Source organism: Mytilus californianus, unplaced genomic scaffold (genome assembly GCF_021869535.1).
Source record: "Mytilus californianus isolate M0D057914Y unplaced genomic scaffold, xbMytCali1.0.p SCAF_1, whole genome shotgun sequence".
NCBI lineage: Eukaryota > Metazoa > Mollusca > Bivalvia > Mytilida > Mytilidae > Mytilus > Mytilus californianus.
The window spans coordinates 84,398,302-84,418,076 of NW_026262581.1; the positions used below are offsets into that span (position 1 = coordinate 84,398,302).

Below are 19,775 nucleotides of genomic sequence, written 5' to 3' on the forward strand. Positions count from 1 at the left end.
ATGTTGGTGGTCCTAAGCATCTAAAGGGACTAGTTCAGGCTGACAATTTAGAAACAAAAGAAGATGGGAATAGAAAGAAACCAAATCATTTTTTAGGCAGCGGCCGATCAAACAAGATAAAAGGGAGGATATCATTATAGGTACACTCAATGTACAAAATGTGAAGTCAAACGCTCTCTATATCAAAAACTTGTAAAGGGATGTACAGGTGTTATGCATTCAAGAACACTGGCTCTTCAATGCGGAAAAGAAAATCATAGCTGAAATTACTGAAAATAGCGGATACATAGCTAAAAGCGTTGATGATAATGACGACCCAGATTTCAAGGTATCAATGAAAAGGGGATATGGTGGAGTAGCCATAATCTGGAAAAAAGAAATTAATGAAAATATAAAGGAACTGATAGACGGTGGAAATAGAACACAAGCGATACATATTCAACAAGGAGACAAACCAATATGTCTTATACATGTATATATGCCATCAGATAACAAAAATGCAGATATCGAATACAAAGACACTTTGGCTCAAATTGATGAAATGATAGAGAAATATAAAGATACACACGAAATTATAGTATGTGGAGACATGAACGGGTCACTCCATAGAAGCTCTACACCTCATGATAAAATTCTACAGACTTTCTGCAAGGAAAAATGTATAGGAAATACTGAGAAATGGCCATTAAAAGAAACATTTTATCACCAGAATGGTAAATCGAAAGGACAAATTGATTACTTCCTCTTCAAAAGTAACTCGGAAAAAATAAATAAAATCAGACAAATCGATGTCCTTGATACTGACCCAGAGAATATCTCGGACCATGTACCTGTTATTCTGACACTGAATAGCCAACTGAAAAAAGTAAGGGAAAAAGCAACAACTATCATAGCAAAACCTAAATGGACTGACTGTGACCATCAAATTTATAAGGAAATCATCAATAAAGATCTACCAAACCTCATGCAAAAATCAAAAGGAATCATTGAGCAAGATATAAGAAATCTAGAAAAATTGCTACATAAAGCTGGAGAAGCAGCAATCCCAAAGTATAGAAGAAAAATCAAAATCAAATCAAAGGAAAGGCGATATGGAATGAACAAATAGAAAAGGCATCAAAGCAATCAAAAAATGCATATAAAGTATGGAGGCAACAGGGAGCACCTCAAGAAAGAAGTAACGAGCTCAAAATCAAAATGACAGCTGCAAAAAGAATACTTCGAAAAGCACAAAGACAAGCTTATGCCTCTCTGAGAGAATCAACAGCGGGAAAAATTATGAAAGCTTCAAATGCAGACACAAGTCTTTTCTACAAGCTTATCAACATGCAAAGAAAAACACCACTTACTAACACCAAGATACTGAAACTGAATGAAAAGACTGCAGAAGATGGACCAAGCATAATGAACATTTGGCAAGAACATTTCCAACAACTAGCTACGCCAACATTAGAGGAAAATTTTGACACTGAAAAGCTAGAGCTTGTAGAAATACAAAACAATATAATAGAATCCATAGAAAGGGAAAAAGGTCAAGGCATTGATCATGTCAATGTAAAGGAGGTTAATAAAGCTATAGAAAAACTTAAAGCTGGAAAAGCACCGGATGAGGATGGAATTTCGGCAGAACACTACAAATATGGGATGAATGAGTTAACTCCCTTTATAGTACATTGGCTAAATTTAATTTTAACATATCTGGATGTACCAATCTTCCTAAAGACAGGGATTCTTACACCAATCCTAAAGAAAGAAAAAGACAAAACATTACCATCTAGCTATAGAGGAATAACTGTGACTAAAACCTTTGCAAAAATATTACAAAGTATACTGAAGGATAGAGTTGACTCTGTATTTAATAACATAAAAAACTCCTTGCAAAGAGGTTTTACAGAAGGAGTGTCATCACTATGCGCAGCTTTCCTCACACCAGAAGCAATCGAAGAAAGTAAGAAATTAAAGATACTGATGATTTTAATAACTCTTGATGCAGAAAAAGCATTTGACAAACTAAACCATGAAATACTATTCAACAAGCTGTACCATTATGGAATAAAAGGAAAACTCTGGATACTACTGAGAAACTTGTATAAAGGCATGAGCATTAAGGTTAAATGGGAAGGTCAATGTACAGAAGATGTAATGGTGTTACAAGGAATTCAACAAGGTGAAAAACTATCTACAACGCCATATAAATGATACAACAACGTCATACTGGATAGCATTTTAAAAAGTGGACTTGGAGCATGTATTGGTGATATACAAGTCCCTGCACCCACATGTGCCGATGACATTGCTGTCCTGGCAAATAGTACTGCAGACGCACAAGGAATATTAGACATAGTACAGCACCATACAGGTGGAGATCTAGTTAAAATCAATCCAACTAAATCTGAAGCTGTTTTATATAATGAAAAAGGCTCAAACATATCAACACTGCAATTCGAAGACGATGACATCAATATTACCAATGAAACCAAACATCTAGGTATCAAAAGAAACGAGCAAAACCGGGCAAAAGAAAGAATAAGAACCGGCAGGGCAACAATATACAGCCTTCTCGGAGCTGGTTTACATGTCAGAAGGGAATTCTCACTCATGGTCGCATACAAGCTATGGAGAACATATGCAGTACCAAGAAGCATCTACGGACTTGAGGTGATGAACTTACTTGCAAAAGAAAAGGATATGCTAGAACTGGCAGAGAGAAAAATCCTCCAACAAATTCAAGGGCTTCCAAATAATTCAGCAAATATGGCTGTCTATACCCTGGTAGGAGCAGAACCTATTGCCATTACATTAGACAAAAATCTACTTACCTTCTTCATGAATATTGTTCGAAATTCAGGAACCATAGAATGTGAAATTCTGCGCCGACAAATAGCATTTTCTGACCAAAGAGGAAAAGACTTTATCAACAGAGTGGAAAAAACTCTATCAAAATACAATTTGAAATCTAGTAGTTAATAGATACATAAATCACTTAAGGAAATCGAATGGAAAAGACTAGTAGGAATAAAGATCAAGGAATACTGGAAAAATGAATGTCATTATGAAAAAATGGAAAAAACATCACTTAAATACATAGAGACACAGAACAATCCATTAAATGAAGCTCACAATATATGGAAAAGCATAAAAAACAATAGTAAAGATGTAAAGGCAGGAGAAATAAAAGCAAGAATAAGTACTCAAACGTACATATTCCAAGCCTAAAGAGCTAAGGTCGATCCGAAAGTTAACCCGATATATACAATCTGTGAACAGGAAAATGAAGATCTAAAACATTTTATTCTACGCTGCAAAGAATTGGAGCAAATAAGATCTAAATATTGCTCAAAAATCGAACAGACAATGGATGAAATTGATACTTCAACATACAAGAAGATCATACAACAAGGGAATTTACTGCAGCTCATAATGGACTGTACTAGCAAGGACATAAACTGTTACTCAACTGTGTATGAAAACATTGAAACTCTGGCTATAAATATGTGCTATGAGATGCACATGCTGCGCACAAAAAAGGATAAAAAACTTGAACACAAGTACAGTATAAGTAAACTTTTTTCTAAAATAAAATAGTTTCCTACTTTACAATCTTATTATTTTATGACTTATTAGGACTTAAATTAATTTTTTGCAAAGTTTTAAGATATCAAGTACCTTTAAAGAATAATGACAAGATCCCAAATAAGGTAATTTTAAACTGTGAAGGAAAACTTGTGTATATATGTTGAATTGTTCAAAACCCAAACCCCTTTACATAAGTCTTATAAAATAACCTTTTCATTATAAATTCTGATGTACGTATAGCACCTTTAACTAACAATTATGGGAAAGTTTAATTTAAGACCACTTAAATTCTAAATTCTTATTTGTAAATATATCCAGTTCTTACTTAAATTGTTCCTACACCTCAGCACATTATGAATATTATTTTTTAAATTTTATGATGACAATCCTATGAATTAATTATAATATTAATTATTTAGTAATTATTATTGCCTAAATTCAGTCATCTGTACATAATTAAATGTTTCCTTATGTTTTAAGGTGTGTATAGTTGCTACAATTATACCCTATGGGTAGTGCTCCACAATTAATGGAGGAATATACAAGAAACTGAACTGAACTGAACTGTCGAACAGCTGAAATTTACCTGCTCAGGTGACAGCTAAACTAGTTATTTTCTTACATTTCAGCGGTTTGCATCTAACTAATTTAGTCAAAAAGATTTAAATTATCAGAAATACGTTAACAAATATGATTTGATGAGAAAATTCAAAAGGTGAAAATGAAAAATCGTCATAACCACGTTGTTTGAACCAGAGACATATCTCTGTTTGAACTAGTACATGTGTGCGCATGTGCGCAGGTGTGAAATTTAATTATGCATCATAATTTCTTCAAAAAATGCTTAAATTGTCATTGATACCTTTATCTCACGTTTATTTCGAATATTTTCTTGAAAAAATAACGTAGAAAGAGCTACCTACACTCATTCATGCTTTGCAAACGTACACGGAATTGACGTATTCGTCTCTGATCCATGTTTTACCATTGTCAAGATAACTTCCGGTATTAGACTTAAAAATGAAAGTAAAGTTTTTGACAACGTTATTTTGCACAAATAAAGAGTCTAAGGCAGATATAAGTACGCTGATGTTGCAAACTTCGAATGATGCACTGCCAATTTAACAGTTTACATCAGAACTTCGAATTTGAATCAAAGAAAGTTTAATATCATTTTTTTTTAATGTCAATCATTGGGATGGCCAACTCTGCAACTGATTACCATAATAGCCTTTTGTTTATTTAAGGGAATAAAATCGGGATAATATATAAAATGTTCGGCTGGCTAAAAATAATTTTGGAAGCCCTGATTTCACCTAATGTATTACAAGACATGGTAGTGCCTACAAACAAAGAGACAACCAGACTTGATAATAACTATAACTATTCTAGTATGGTGTTTTTTTTTTTAGTTATTCAATATACAATACAAGTCAATATCACAGTTATTATCACAGTTATTTCAATATCATATTTACATACAATTATTATAACATGAACACTTATAATAAAAAAAAAAATTCACAGTCAATGCACATTTCTCTTTCACTGAAAGAATTATTAAATGACCTATCAAAAATGGCTAGTTGCAGACTATAACAAATTCTAATCTAAACACAGTTAGAATAATAATTATAAAATTTTTGGTTCAAGTTGTCCACATTTATCAAAAATATATTTCATTCCAATTTTTGTTTTTATGCGCTCGTCATTAGAAACATGCGATGAAAACTGCGCACTGTTAAAGGGCCGATTAATTACACATATCTGAAATGCATTGTTGAAAACTAATGAGAAAATGTGATACAATCATTTTCTGGTGAGGTAAATAAAGACTAAAATATTTTATTTTTTACATGTAAAGTCAAATGCTTGTTGTTATTACAATCAAAGAATCATGTACAACAATTACAAACTGACATTATGTTTCACATGATAATTGCAGTGACAAAATAAACTGAAGGTAGATGTACAAGGAAATAAGAATATGATATATTTTTAATATTTTATGGAAATATATTACAATGTATATACATTCAAAGTTTGATTGTATATCATTTGTTAGCATACCATTTGTTGAGGAATATAAGGTGCCAAGATCTATTATTTTATATAGATTATTGAGATGGGAATCATTTTCTTTTGGAATCTTGAACCCTACTCATGTTTCTTTAATCAAATATTTACAAATAATGTACAGTTTACATTTTGTGAAATATCTCTTTGAAAAAAAGGTGCGTCTTTTATCAAAAAAAAAACTCAATGAAGGGACATGGAGAGACTCGTACAAAACAATTAGGTAATGTCTTTTAGAAAAAATTGCTCAATGATGGCACAGGGATAGACTCATACAAAATAATAAAATAAGGTTTTTTAGAAAAAAAATTACTTGAGGAAGGGACATGGAGAGACTCTACAAACAATAAGCGAAGGTCGTATAGATAAAAATTACTCAACGAAAGGACATGGAGACTCATTAACAACAATTCAGTTAGGTCTATTAGACAAAGAATAATTAAGGAAAGGACACAGAGATTAGTCATACAAGGGAAATAGATTTAATGCAAGCAATAAATTGATAAAGACTTGAATTTTGGGTGTAATAAATTATTAACATTGCTCACTATAATTTCATCAAATAACAAAGAAGGTAAAAGTCCTTGTTTCCTGATATTTAAAGGAAGAAGTGCCAAACTTAACTTTTACTACAATTGGCCCGAGAACACAGTTATTTTCCCCTTTTTGTCTATTAAAACATAATGGCTATTAAAAAAAATTCTACCTGCTCTATTCTAATAAGATTTGTGCATAAAGTTTGACTTTTTTCCCAAAACATATCAAAAATTCAGAAAAGTCTACCAGCTCATTCTCTCCTGGTAACCCCAACATAAGGACACCGGTAAGGATGAAGCCAGAGAGCTTCCGAGAAGAGGAAATTACACCTTTATTTACCTGACCAAATCACTCAGTTCTACAGAAAATTTCAAAAAGATTTTTTTCAGACAGTATATTTGAAGTCTTATCTTTCACCTTAATACAAACAAATAATGAAAAATTCCAAAAAAAGACAAAGAAAAAAAATAAGAAAAAAAATACTGAAATTAAAGGGAACTACTTGTACATTTGTGGACAACGAAAATTGAAGGTAGATAACCGAGGACCTAATAGGACCCTTCCAGTAGTCCAAATGAAATAAAATTTTACATATATTAACTTTAATATATATCAAGACTACATAACAAATTTCAGACCAATCAGACAATGCATAGATCAGCAAATGCATTTCTTGCACCCCTACCTTCACACCCAAATTTTATCATTTTTCTGGTATGGAACTTTCGATTTCCTCAAAATACCTTCTTTATTCAAATGCTCGTAACTTTTTTATTAGTGCAAGTTTTATGAAGTGCATTAAAAAATTCTATAGTCATACTCTAATACACAAAACCTAACTTTATGGGGGTCTTGAATAAATTTTTGGATTATTTACCTGTATATTCAACACCCCCTTTACATCATCTGCCCAAGGCAAAATCAAGATGTCATACAAACTTTAAAATGCTGTAAAATCCTTTTTTTTTGCAATTTTGAGATGAAATAGAGTGTTTTGGAAAGGTTAAGATGCCAAAAAATTCATTTCAATTAAAAAAAGTAACAAATTCAACAGGATTTTAGAATTAAATTTTTTTTTTCAAAACAAAACAAAAATAGAACCAAATAAATGGAGAATGTGTCCCCATGGATACAGATGATGCCCCCGCTTGCATACAACATTATAAAGGGACATAACTCAAGAACAATAAAAAAACGCTACCCAAATTTGTACTTGATCTTAGTTTTGTGGTAATAAGTATTGTGTATAGGTTTCATATTTGGTTGGGGCAAACTTAAGTTACAGAACGGAAACTAAAAATTTTGCAATTTTCGATTTATAAAGGGGCATAACTCAATAATGGTTTAAAGTGACACAACCCAAATTCAACTTGATCTGTGTTTTATCAGTGGAAGGCAAAATTAAACAATGCATTGTATAAAGCATTGATTGTAGTTGATTCAACTATAATCATGGACAAAGGAAAATAACTCCAATTTTAAAAATTACTTGAACAATGACATCATTGATATTTTTAGAAAAAAAATGAAAAATTTGTTTAGCAATTTTTCCATTTGTAAAGGGTATAACTCTAGAACAGTAAAAGTGACGCCACCAAAATTCAAACTTGATCTGTGTATTGTGGTAATAAGCATTGTGTATAAGTTTAATAACATTTGGTTAGGCAAACTTAAGTTAGAGAACGGAAATGAAAAATTTAGCAATTTTTCCATTTATAACGGGGCATAACTCTAGAACGTTTAAAGTGATGCCACCAAAATTCAAACTTGATGTGTGTTTTGTGGTAATAAGCATTGTGTATAAGTTTGATAATATTTGGTTGAGGCAAACTTAAGTTACAGAACAGAAACCAATCACTTTTCAATGGCAAAACAACTTTCTAAAATTTAGAAAATTAACGTTTGTAAAATCTGAATAGGAAAAGAATTTTCATTTCACAAATAAAAGGCCAAAATAAGGAATTTTGTTTGAACTGGACCAAACCCTTTGAAGCCAGAGTTGGTCATTTCTTTAATCTGCAGCTAAAAATAGATCAAAAGAATCTACAGAATTGATTGACAGCATCACTTAGACAATTAAAAATCTGAATCAAAAGTTACATAATGACAAAAAATATAAAAATTAACACTTCTAAGGTCTGTCATCCAAGTTTCTATTGATGCTTTACACTGCACCACCAAAATATTTGTCTCAACATGTATCCAAAAGGTTACTGGCCATTCAACAAAGGCTTAGCTGGACGGCTGCAGAGAAGGAGAGTTGCACCTGTTGGTAGATTCCAGAATGGCAGAATTCCATGGAATGTTCCTATTCCTGTCCCTGTACTAGAGTTGTCCACTACACCAGACCAAGATATCAATAATGCTCCTGTTGTTGAAATGAATGTTGAACAGAAGGACATTAAAGATGAACCTACAATCACTTCTACTTCAGCTGTACACAATGATGGCATAAAGACTCGTTCCCAGCTACTGGTATCATCCTATGAGCTAAAAACAGAAGAAGATTGGAGTTCACTTTCTGGTATGAGGTTCGTCGACCATGAAGAGATGATGAAGATGCTGAACATTGTTATAAAGGCTTACACAAAAGAATTCAAATGCTGCAAAAATCCAGAAATACTGGCACACAGACAAGTTAAATGGGGAGTTTGCTGGAAATATACCCTTAGATGTTAGAACTGCACCTACATGAGCCCAGTTATAAAGTTATACAAAGAAGTTGTCACCAATAAACCTGGTACCAACCCTGGAGCACCCAATGTTGCAGTAGCTGCAGTCCTACATGACTGTCCCATGGGTAGTACAAAGTTCCAGGAGCTGTTTGCTAGAATGAACTGTTCTCCTCCATCCAGATCAAGCATGCAGAGAATGTTGGAAAGGAGCTAGTAAAACTTAACAGGACAGACATGTCAGAAAAACTGGAGATTGTTAAGTCAGTAAATCGTGAGAGGGGGCTACCAGAAAATGTGATTAATGTTACAGTCGACCGAAGGTACAACAGCCAGACCATTCAAGCAACAAGAAACTGGGACTGAATGCCACCCAAGCTTTCACACTTATCACTGAACAATGACAGAGAGGAAATATATTGTTGCATCATTTGCCCAAAATCAGATGTGCTGGAAAGGAGCCTGGATGTGGGGGAAAGGTTTTGATGTAAATTGTCCCAATGGCCACGAAGACTGCACTGCAAACTTATACAGAGCAGCTCCAGTGTCAGAGTACCAGATGGGTAAAGAAATTGTTTCACAGCTGGCACTTCAAGACATCCTTGTAAAGAATGCCATAACAGATGGAGACGGAGAGGCTGCCAAAGGGATAGATGACGCAACCAGAGCCTTACATCCCATGTGGAAGGTCGAAAGGCTAGCTGACTATGTCCACCTTGGCCAGTCACAGTTCCAAGCATTACTGAGAGCTCATTTCAGCGAAGGCATGTTCTATGGGCGTACAAAAGAGATGAAGAAAGAAATGAAGAAAGCTTTTTATAGTCAGGATGTCAAATGTAGGAGCTTCGATGATAGTTGGACAGCTAATGGAACAGTACAAAAGAAATACAGATGACGTATGTAAAGACTTACCCAAGGCTCTGCAGGTGAAAATCAGGTGTTATGATGGTGACTGCTCCATGTGTAAACAGCACTCAGTGGTATGTGCAGGTGATGAGAGCTATAACTGGTGGACCCGCTCCAAGTATCTTGGTTGCTATAACATTACTATCCTGCAAATGGACGAAAAAGACAAGTTGTTACTGCAAGAGATCTTGAAAATGAAGCTTAGTGAAGATGCGATTAGTAGTATAAAGCTTTACAACACAACAAACAAGAACGAAGCTGTGCACAGATCCTTGAGTGTGAATTTACCCAAGAATGTAATCTTCTCAAGAGGCACGGAGGCCAGATTAGCATCCGGAATTCACAGAAACAACAACATGCAAGGAACCTCAGCAAAGCAAAAGTGTGAACATCTGGGGGTTAATTTATCTGATTCCAGTTTAAAGTTCCTTGACAGTATGGACAAACAATTTACCTACAAGCAAGAGTATGAAAAAAAACCTGAAGTTAAAGGTAGACGTCTCACACAGAGTGGTGAAAAAATAGTAGAACATAGAGAGGCCAAGGTAAAAAGTAAAGAGCGAGATGTCTACAGAAAAGGGCAGTTGGACCCAGTGCCTGCCTTACTTAGCCATAGTACTTACTGCAAGAGAAAACTACCACCAGCATCATAGATGAGACAGCAACCCAGTAACTCAACCAAAGGGTATTTTAAGGACCACCCAAATCTTTCAAAAAGATATCTGAAATTGTTGTTTACATCAATAAAATAAAATAAATATTTAATTTATAAATCCTAAAACATGAATGATACCAAGATTATTGTTTGCCATCTTTAAGTCCAACTTGCAAGGTGGCAATGGAGCTGGGTGACCCAAGCAATGGCCACATGAATTCAAGTTTTTCTACTGTTGTTGAAGCCGTGTGGCTCCAACACCAGATGATCAACATTAATGCATTTTGTGTTGTGGCACAGATGCGAGACATTAAAATTGGGTAAATGAAAATTTAGATGCCTTATCATGTAATCAAGTCTGTGCACATGCATTTGTCTACACCCGCGGGCATTTGGATGCTTGAAATTTATCACCCCATATTTGCCATTAGGCGTACAAGCCCCTGTCCAAATCAGACTGTGCCCATTTTGGCCAGGGGCAGATTTTTCTTGTAATTTTGCTAAATATTTTTGAATAAATCCCTCCATTTAAACTTTAAAGAACTATTTCTTATCAGAATGAGTAGGAATTTGCTCAAAATAGAAAAAATATGAGCCCCTGTTTTGAGATTTGCCCGAAAAGTTTCAACATATAAATAACAATCCAAAAATATGGTAAAATAGGTTTTTTTTTGGTATTTAAAAATATTTTCCAATTATTTACTATAAATTAACATTGAAATATCTTTACATTTCAATTTTGAGGCAAATTGTGCAAATCAGGGGACCAAAATGTCCATTTTGGGGTACAGTGGGTTCAGCCTCTTAGGCCCGAGAACACAGTTATTTTCCCCTTTTTGTCTATTAAACCATAATGGCAATTAAAAAAAAATCCACCTGCTCTATTCTAATAAGATTTGTGCATAAAGTTTGACTTTTATCCCAAAACATATCATTTGAGTCTACCAGCTCATTCTCTCCTGGTAACCCCAACATAAGGACACCGGTAAGGATGAAGCCAGAGAGCTCCCGAGAAGAGGAAATTACACCTTTATTTACCTGACCAAATCACTCAGTTCTACAGAAAATTTCAAAAAGATTTATTTCAGACAGTATATTTGAAGTCTTATCTTTCACCTTAATACAAACAAATAATGAAAAATTCCAAAAAAAGACAAAGAAAAAAAATAAGAAAAAAAATACTGAAATTAAAGGGAACTACTTGTACATTTGTGGACAACGAAAATTGAAGGTAGATAACCGAGGACCTAATAGGACCCTTCCAGTAGTCCAAATGAAATAAAATTTTACATACATTAACTTTAATATATATCAAGACTACATAACAAATTTCAGACCAATCAGACAATGCATAGATCAGCAAATGCATTTCTTGCACCCCTACCTTCACACCCAAATTTTATCATTTTTCTGGTATGGAACTTTCGATTTCCTCAAAATACCTTCTTTATTCAAATGCTCATAACTTTTTTATTAGTGCAAGTTTTATGAAGTGCATTAAAAAATTCTATAGTCATACTCTAATACACAAAACCTAACTTTATGGGGGTCTTGAATAAATTTTTGGATTATTTACCTGTATATTCAACACCCCCTTTACATCATCTGCCCAAGGCAAAATCAAGATGTCATACAAACTTTAAAATGCTGTAAAATCCTTTTTTTTTGCAATTTTGAGATGAAATAGAGTGTTTTGGAAAGGTTAAGATGCCAAACAATTCATTTCAATTAAAAAAAGTAACAAATTCAACAGGATTTTAGAATTAAATTTTTTTTTTCAAAACAAAACAAAAATAGAACCAAATAAATGGAGAATGTGTCCCCATGGATACAGATGATGCCCCCGCTTGCATACAACATTATAAAGGGACATAACTCAAGAACAATAAAAAAACGCTACCCAAATTTGTACTTGATCTTAGTTTTGTGGTAATAAGTATTGTGTATAGGTTTCATATTTGGTTGGGGCAAACTTAAGTTACAGAACGGAAACTAAAAATTTTGCAATTTTCGATTTATAAAGGGGCATAACTCAATAATGGTTTAAAGTGACACAACCCAAATTCAACTTGATCTGTGTTTTATCAGTGGAAGGCAAAATTAAACAATGCATTGTATAAAGCATTGATTGTAGTTGATTCAACTATAATCATGGACAAAGGAAAATAACTCCAATTTTAAAAATTACTTGAACAATGACATCATTGATATTTTTAGAAAAAAAATGAAAAATTTGTTTAGCAATTTTTCCATTTGTAAAGGGTATAACTCTAGAACAGTAAAAGTGACGCCACCAAAATTCAAACTTGATCTGTGTATTGTGGTAATAAGCATTGTGTATAAGTTTAATAACATTTGGTTAGGCAAACTTAAGTTAGAGAACGGAAATGAAAAATTTAGCAATTTTTCCATTTATAACGGGGCATAACTCTAGAACGTTTAAAGTGATGCCACCAAAATTCAAACTTGATGTGTGTTTTGTGGTAATAAGCATTGTGTATAAGTTTGATAATATTTGGTTGAGGCAAACTTAAGTTACAGAACAGAAACCAATCACTTTTCAATGGCAAAACAACTTTCTAAAATTTAGAAAATTAACGTTTGTAAAATCTGAATAGGAAAAGAATTTTCATTTCACAAATAAAAGGCCAAAATAAGGAATTTTGTTTGAACTGGACCAAACCCTTTGAAGCCAGAGTTGGTCATTTCTTTAATCTGCAGCTAAAAATAGATCAAAAGAATCTACAGAATTGATTGACAGCATTACTTAGACAATTAAAAATCTGAATCAAAAGTTACATAATGACAAAAAATATAAAAATTAACACTTCTAAGGTCTGTCATCCAAGTTTCTATTGATGCTTTACACTGCACCACCAAAATATTTGTCTCAACATGTATCCAAAAGGTTACTGGCCATTCAACAAAGGCTTAGCTGGACGGCTGCAGAGAAGGAGAGTTGCACCTGTTGGTAGATTCCAGAATGGCAGAATTCCATGGAATGTTCCTATTCCTGTCCCTGTACTAGAGTTGTCCACTACACCAGACCAAGATATCAATAATGCTCCTGTTGTTGAAATGAATGTTGAACAGAAGGACATTAAAGATGAACCTACAATCACTTCTACTTCAGCTGTACACAATGATGGCATAAAGACTCGTTCCCAGCTACTGGTATCATCCTATGAGCTAAAAACAGAAGAAGATTGGAGTTCACTTTCTGGTATGAGGTTCGTCGACCATGAAGAGATGATGAAGATGCTGAACATTGTTATAAAGGCTTACACAAAAGAATTCAAATGCTGCAAAAATCCAGAAATACTGGCACACAGACAAGTTAAATGGGGAGTTTGCTGGAAATATACCCTTAGATGTTAGAACTGCACCTACATGAGCCCAGTTATAAAGTTATACAAAGAAGTTGTCACCAATAAACCTGGTACCAACCCTGGAGCACCCAATGTTGCAGTAGCTGCAGTCCTACATGACTGTCCCATGGGTAGTACAAAGTTCCAGGAGCTGTTTGCTAGAATGAACTGTTCTCCTCCATCCAGAACAAGCATGCAGAGAATGTTGGAAAGGAGCTAGTAAAACTTAACAGGACAGACATGTCAGAAAAACTGGAGATTGTTAAGTCAGTAAATCGTGAGAGGGGGCTACCAGAAAATGTGATTAATGTTACAGTCGACCGAAGGTACAACAGCCAGACCATTCAAGCAACAAGAAACTGGGACTGAATGCCACCCAAGCTTTCACACTTATCACTGAACAATGACAGAGAGGAAATATATTGTTGCATCATTTGCCCAAAATCAGATGTGCTGGAAAGGAGCCTGGATGTGGGGGAAAGGTTTTGATGTAAATTGTCCCAATGGCCACGAAGACTGCACTGCAAACTTATACAGAGCAGCTCCAGTGTCAGAGTACCAGATGGGTAAAGAAATTGTTTCACAGCTGGCACTTCAAGACATCCTTGTAAAGAATGCCATAACAGATGGAGACGGAGAGGCTGCCAAAGGGATAGATGACGCAACCAGAGCCCTACATCCCATGTGGAAGGTTGAAAGGCTAGCTGACTATGTCCACCTTGGCCAGTCACAGTTCCAAGCATTACTGAGAGCTCATTTCAGCGAAGGCATGTTCTATGGGCGTACAAAAGAGATGAAGAAAGAAATGAAGAAAGCTTTTTATAGTCAGGATGTCAAATGTAGGAGCTTCGATGATAGTTGGACAGCTAATGGAACAGTACAAAAGAAATACAGATGACGTATGTAAAGACTTACCCAAGGCTCTGCAGGTGAAAATCAGGTGTTATGATGGTGACTGCTCCATGTGTAAACAGCACTCAGTGGTATGTGCAGGTGATGAGAGCTATAACTGGTGGACCCGCTCCAAGTATCTTGGTTGCTATAACATTACTATCCTGCAAATGGACGAAAAAGACAAGTTGTTACTGCAAGAGATCTTGAAAATGAAGCTTAGTGAAGATGCGATTAGTAGTATAAAGCTTTACAACACAACAAACAAGAACGAAGCTGTGCACAGATCCTTGAGTGTGAATTTACCCAAGAATGTAATCTTCTCAAGAGGCATGGAGGCCAGATTAGCATCCGGAATTCACAGAAACAACAACATGCAAGGAACCTCAGCAAAGCAAAAGTGTGAACATCTGGGGGTTAATTTATCTGATTCCAGTTTAAAGTTCCTCGACAGTATGGACAAACAATTTACCTACAAGCAAGAGTATGAAAAAAAACCTGAAGTTAAAGGTAGACGTCTCACACAGAGTGGTGAAAAAATAGTAGAACATAGAGAGGCCAAGGTAAAAAGTAAAGAGCGAGATGTCTACAGAAAAGGGCAGTTGGACCCAGTGCCTGCCTTACTTAGCCATAGTACTTACTGCAAGAGAAAACTACCACCAGCATCATAGATGAGACAGCAACCCAGTAACTCAACCAAAGGGTATTTTAAGGACCACCCAAATCTTTCAAAAAGATATCTGAAATTGTTGTTTACATCAATAAAATAAAATAAATATTTAATTTATAAATCCTAAAACATGAATGATACCAAGATTATTGTTTGCCATCTTTAAGTCCAACTTGCAAGGTGGCAATGGAGCTGGGTGACCCAAGCAATGGCCACATGAATTCAAGTTTTTCTACTGTTGTTGAAGCCGTGTGGCTCCAACACCAGATGATCAACATTAATGCATTTTGTGTTGTGGCACAGATGCGAGACATTAAAATTGGGTAAATGAAAATTTAGATGCCTTATCATGTAATCAAGTCTGTGCACATGCATTTGTCTCCACCCGCGGGCATTTGGATGCTTGAAATTTATCACCCCACATTTGCCATTAGGCGTACAAGCCCCTGTCCAAATCAGACTGTGCCCATTTTGGCCAGGGGCAGATTTTTCTTGTAATTTTGCTAAATATTTTTGAATAAATCCCTCCATTTAAACTTTAAAGAACTATTTCTTATCAGAATGAGTAGGAATTTGCTCAAAATAGAAAAAATATGAGCCCCTGTTTTGAGATTTGCCCGAAAAGTTTCAACATATAAATAACAATCCAAAAATATGGTAAAATAGGTTTTTTTTTGGTATTTAAAAATATTTTCCAATTATTTACTATAAATTAACATTGAAATATCTTTACATTTCAATTTTGAGGCAAATTGTGCAAATCAGGGGACCAAAATGTCCATTTTGGGGTACAGTGGGTTCAGCCTCTTAGGCCCGAGAACACAGTTATTTTCCCCTTTTTGTCTATTAAACCATAATGGCAATTAAAAAAAAATCCACCTGCTCTATTCTAATAAGATTTGTGCATAAAGTTTGACTTTTATCCCAAAACATATCATTTGAGTCTACCAGCTCATTCTCTCCTGGTAACCCCAACATAAGGACACCGGTAAGGATGAAGCCAGAGAGCTCCCGAGAAGAGGAAATTACACCTTTATTTACCTGACCAAATCACTCAGTTCTACAGAAAATTTCAAAAAGATTTTTTTCAGACAGCATATTTGAAGTCTTATCTTTCACCTAAATACAAACAAATAATGAAAAATTCCCAAAAAAGACAAAGAAAAAAAATAAGAAAAATAAATGTGGATAGTGTCCACATGTGGACACAGATGATGCCCCCGCTTGCATATCATATAGTTATAAAGGGACATAACTGAAGAACGGTAAAAGTGATGCTACCCAAATTTGAACTTGATCTGAGTTTTGTGGTAATAAGCATTGTGTGTAAGTCTCATAACATTTGGTTGAGGCTAACTTAAGTAGAGAACAGAAACTAAAAATTCAGCAATTTTTCTATTTGTAAACAGGCATAACTCTAGAATGGTTGTGTATAAGTTTTATAACGATTAGTTGAGACAAACTTAAGTTAGAGAACAGAAACGAAAAATTCAGCAATTTTTATGTTTATAAACAAATGGTAAAAATGTTGCCACAAAATTTCGTACTAAATCTGTATTATGTAGTAATAAGCATTGTGTATAAGTTTCATAACATTTGGCTGAGGCATACTAAAGTTAGAAAACAGAAACAAAAAATGTGTACTTGATCTTTGTTTTGTGGTAATGAATATTGTGTATAGGTATCATAATGTTTGTTTGGGGCAAAATTAAGTTACAGAATGGAAACTAAAAATTTTGCAATCTTTCGATTTATAAAGGGGCATTACTCAATAATGATTAAAGTGACACTACCCATATTCAAATTGATCTGTGTTTTATCAGTGGAAGTCAAAATTAAACATTGCATTGTATAAAGCATTGATTGTAGTTGATTCAACTATAATCATGGACAAAGGAAGATAACTCCAATTTTGAAAATTACTTGATATTTAGAAGAAAATAAAAATTTTGCAATTTTTCCATTTATAAAGGGGCATAACTCTAGAATGGTTAAAGTGACGCCACCAAAATTCAAACTTGATCTGTGTTTTGTGTTAATAAGCATTTTGTATAAGTTTCATAACATTTGGTTGAGGCAAACTTAAGTTAGAGAACGGAAACTAAAAATTTTGCAATGTTTCCATTATAAAGTGGCATTACTCTAGAACGGTTTGAGTGACGCCACCAAAATTCAAACTTGATCTGTGTTATGTGGTAATAAGCATTGTGTATAAGTTTGATAACATTTGGTTGAGGCAAACTTAAGTTAGAGAATGGAAACCAATTTTGGGACGTACGTACGGACGGACAAGGGTAAAACTTAATGCCCCCACCGCTACGGCGGGGGCATAAAAACACTGAAATTAAAGGGAACTACATTTGTGGATAACGAAAATTGAAGGTAGATAACTGTGTCCTCGGACCAATTAATTCCCATTGATATAAAACATTTGGAAATAACTTATCTCCCCTTCTGAAATGCCAGATTTCTTAATTCATTTGTAAAAACATTATTCTTGCACTATTTTAAAATATAGAAATAAATGTAGCTTAAATACTTTAATTATTAAATATAGCTTAAATACTTTAACTATAAACTGCTGTTACCTTCATAACATTTGCAGTATTAATGGAGACAAGAAGCAATTGCCATAAACATTTACAGGTATTAAAAAAAGTAAAGGTTAAAATTTATATTTTACTGACATTCAGTAAGTAAGGTATTCATCCTCTGGAATAACTGTGTCATTAATACTGAAATAAAGTTATATAAAACTGTTAATATGACACTTAACCACATATGTATATACTCATATTTTCATATATTGTCTACAAATAGTACACTGTATAAAGGTGATACTATTTATTACATATTTTTTTTATTCCAATCAATGACCAATATTCCATTTTTTGCTACAATTATGCTTCTGGCCAGAGACTTTTCTGCTAGCAGGTTGCTTTGTGGAATAAATTATGGACAATCAACTAAAACATTACATTGGTGTTTGAAGGCCTTTGTTATGTCACTGGATATATATGGCTTCTTAATGTTTATTTTTTTTCTTATTGGGTAGCTGTCTCATTGATATGTAGCCCACATTTCCTGCCATACATGTACATAATATAACTAGAGGCTCAAAAGAGCCTGTGTCGCTCACCTTGGTCTATGTGCATATTAAACAAAGGACACAGATGGATTCATGACAAAATTGTATTTTGGTGATGGTGATGTGTTTGTAGATCTTACTTTACTGAACATTCTTGCTGCTTACAATTATCTCTATCTATAATGAACTTGGCCCAGTAGTTACAGTGGAAAATATTTTGTAAAAATTTACAAAAATTTACAAAATTTATGAAAATTGTAAAAAATTGACTATAAAGGGCAATTACTCCTTAAGGGGTCAATTGACAATTTTGGTCATGTTGACTTATTTGTAGATCTTACTTTGCTGTACAGTATTGCTGTTTACAGTTTATCTCTATCTATAATAATATTCAAGATAATAACCAAAAGCTGCAAAATTTTCTTAAAATTACCAATTCAGGGGCAGCAACCCAACAACAGGTTGTCAGATTCATCTGAAAATTTCAGGGCAGATAGATTTTGACCTAATGAACAATTTTACCTCAAAGTCAGATTTGCTCTAAATGCTTTGGTTTCAGAGATATGAGCCAAAAACTGCATTTTACCCTATGTACTATTTTTTAGCCATGTCCGCCATCTTGGTTCGCGGGCGGGGTCATCGGACACATTTTTTAAACTAGATACCCTAATGATGATTGTGGACAAGTTTTGTTAAATTTGTCCTAGTAGTTTCAGAGGAGAATATTTGTGTAAAAGATTACAAAAATTTACGAAAAATGGTTAAAAATTGACTATAAAGGGCAATAACTCCTTAAGGGGTCAACTGACCATTTTGGTCATGTTGACTTATTTGTAGATCTTACTTTGCTGAACACTATTGCTGTTTACAGTTTATCTCTATCTATAATAATATTGAAGATAATAACCAAAAACGACAAAATTCCCTTAAAATTACCAATTCAGGGGCAGCAACCCAACAACAGGTTGTCAGATTCATCTGAAAATTTCAGGGCAGATAGATCTTGACCTGATAAACAAATTTACCTCAAAGTCAGATTTGCTCTAAATGCTTTGGTTTCAGAGATATAAGCCAAAATCTACATTTTACCCCTATGTTCTATTTTTAGCCATGGCGGCCATCTTGGTTGGTTGGCCGGGTCACTGGACACATTTTTAAAACTAGATACCCCAATGATGATTGTGGCCAAGTTTGGTCAAATTTGGCCCAGTAGTTTCAGAGGAGAAGATTTTTGTAAAAGTTTACGGACGCTGACGCAGGACGCAGGACGACGGACGACGGACGACAGACGCCAAGTGATGAGAAAAGCTCACTTGGCCCTTTGGGCCAGGTGAGC

The 19,775-nt window shown here is 34.3% G+C and overlaps 1 long non-coding RNA gene across 6 annotated transcripts in view; it reads right to left on the bottom strand.

Moving 5' to 3' along the window:
• Window positions 1–4,968: 4,968 nt before the first annotated feature.
• LOC127725170 (uncharacterized) overlaps window positions 4,969–19,775 on the bottom strand; it is a 51,762-nt gene continuing 36,955 nt past the window's right edge. For 2 of the 6 annotated variants that reach the window (XR_007992818.1, XR_007992802.1), the window contains exons 6-8: window positions 18,039–18,086; window positions 9,774–9,913; window positions 4,969–8,679 (exon numbers count right to left, since the gene is read on the bottom strand). This is a non-coding gene — a long non-coding RNA (uncharacterized LOC127725170). Of the gene's footprint in view, window positions 8,680–9,773; window positions 9,914–13,196; window positions 13,612–14,705; window positions 14,846–18,038; window positions 18,087–19,775 lie in introns of those variants that run through there. The other 4 variants (XR_007992803.1, XR_007992813.1, XR_007992820.1 and 1 more) reach the window with 4 other exon arrangements.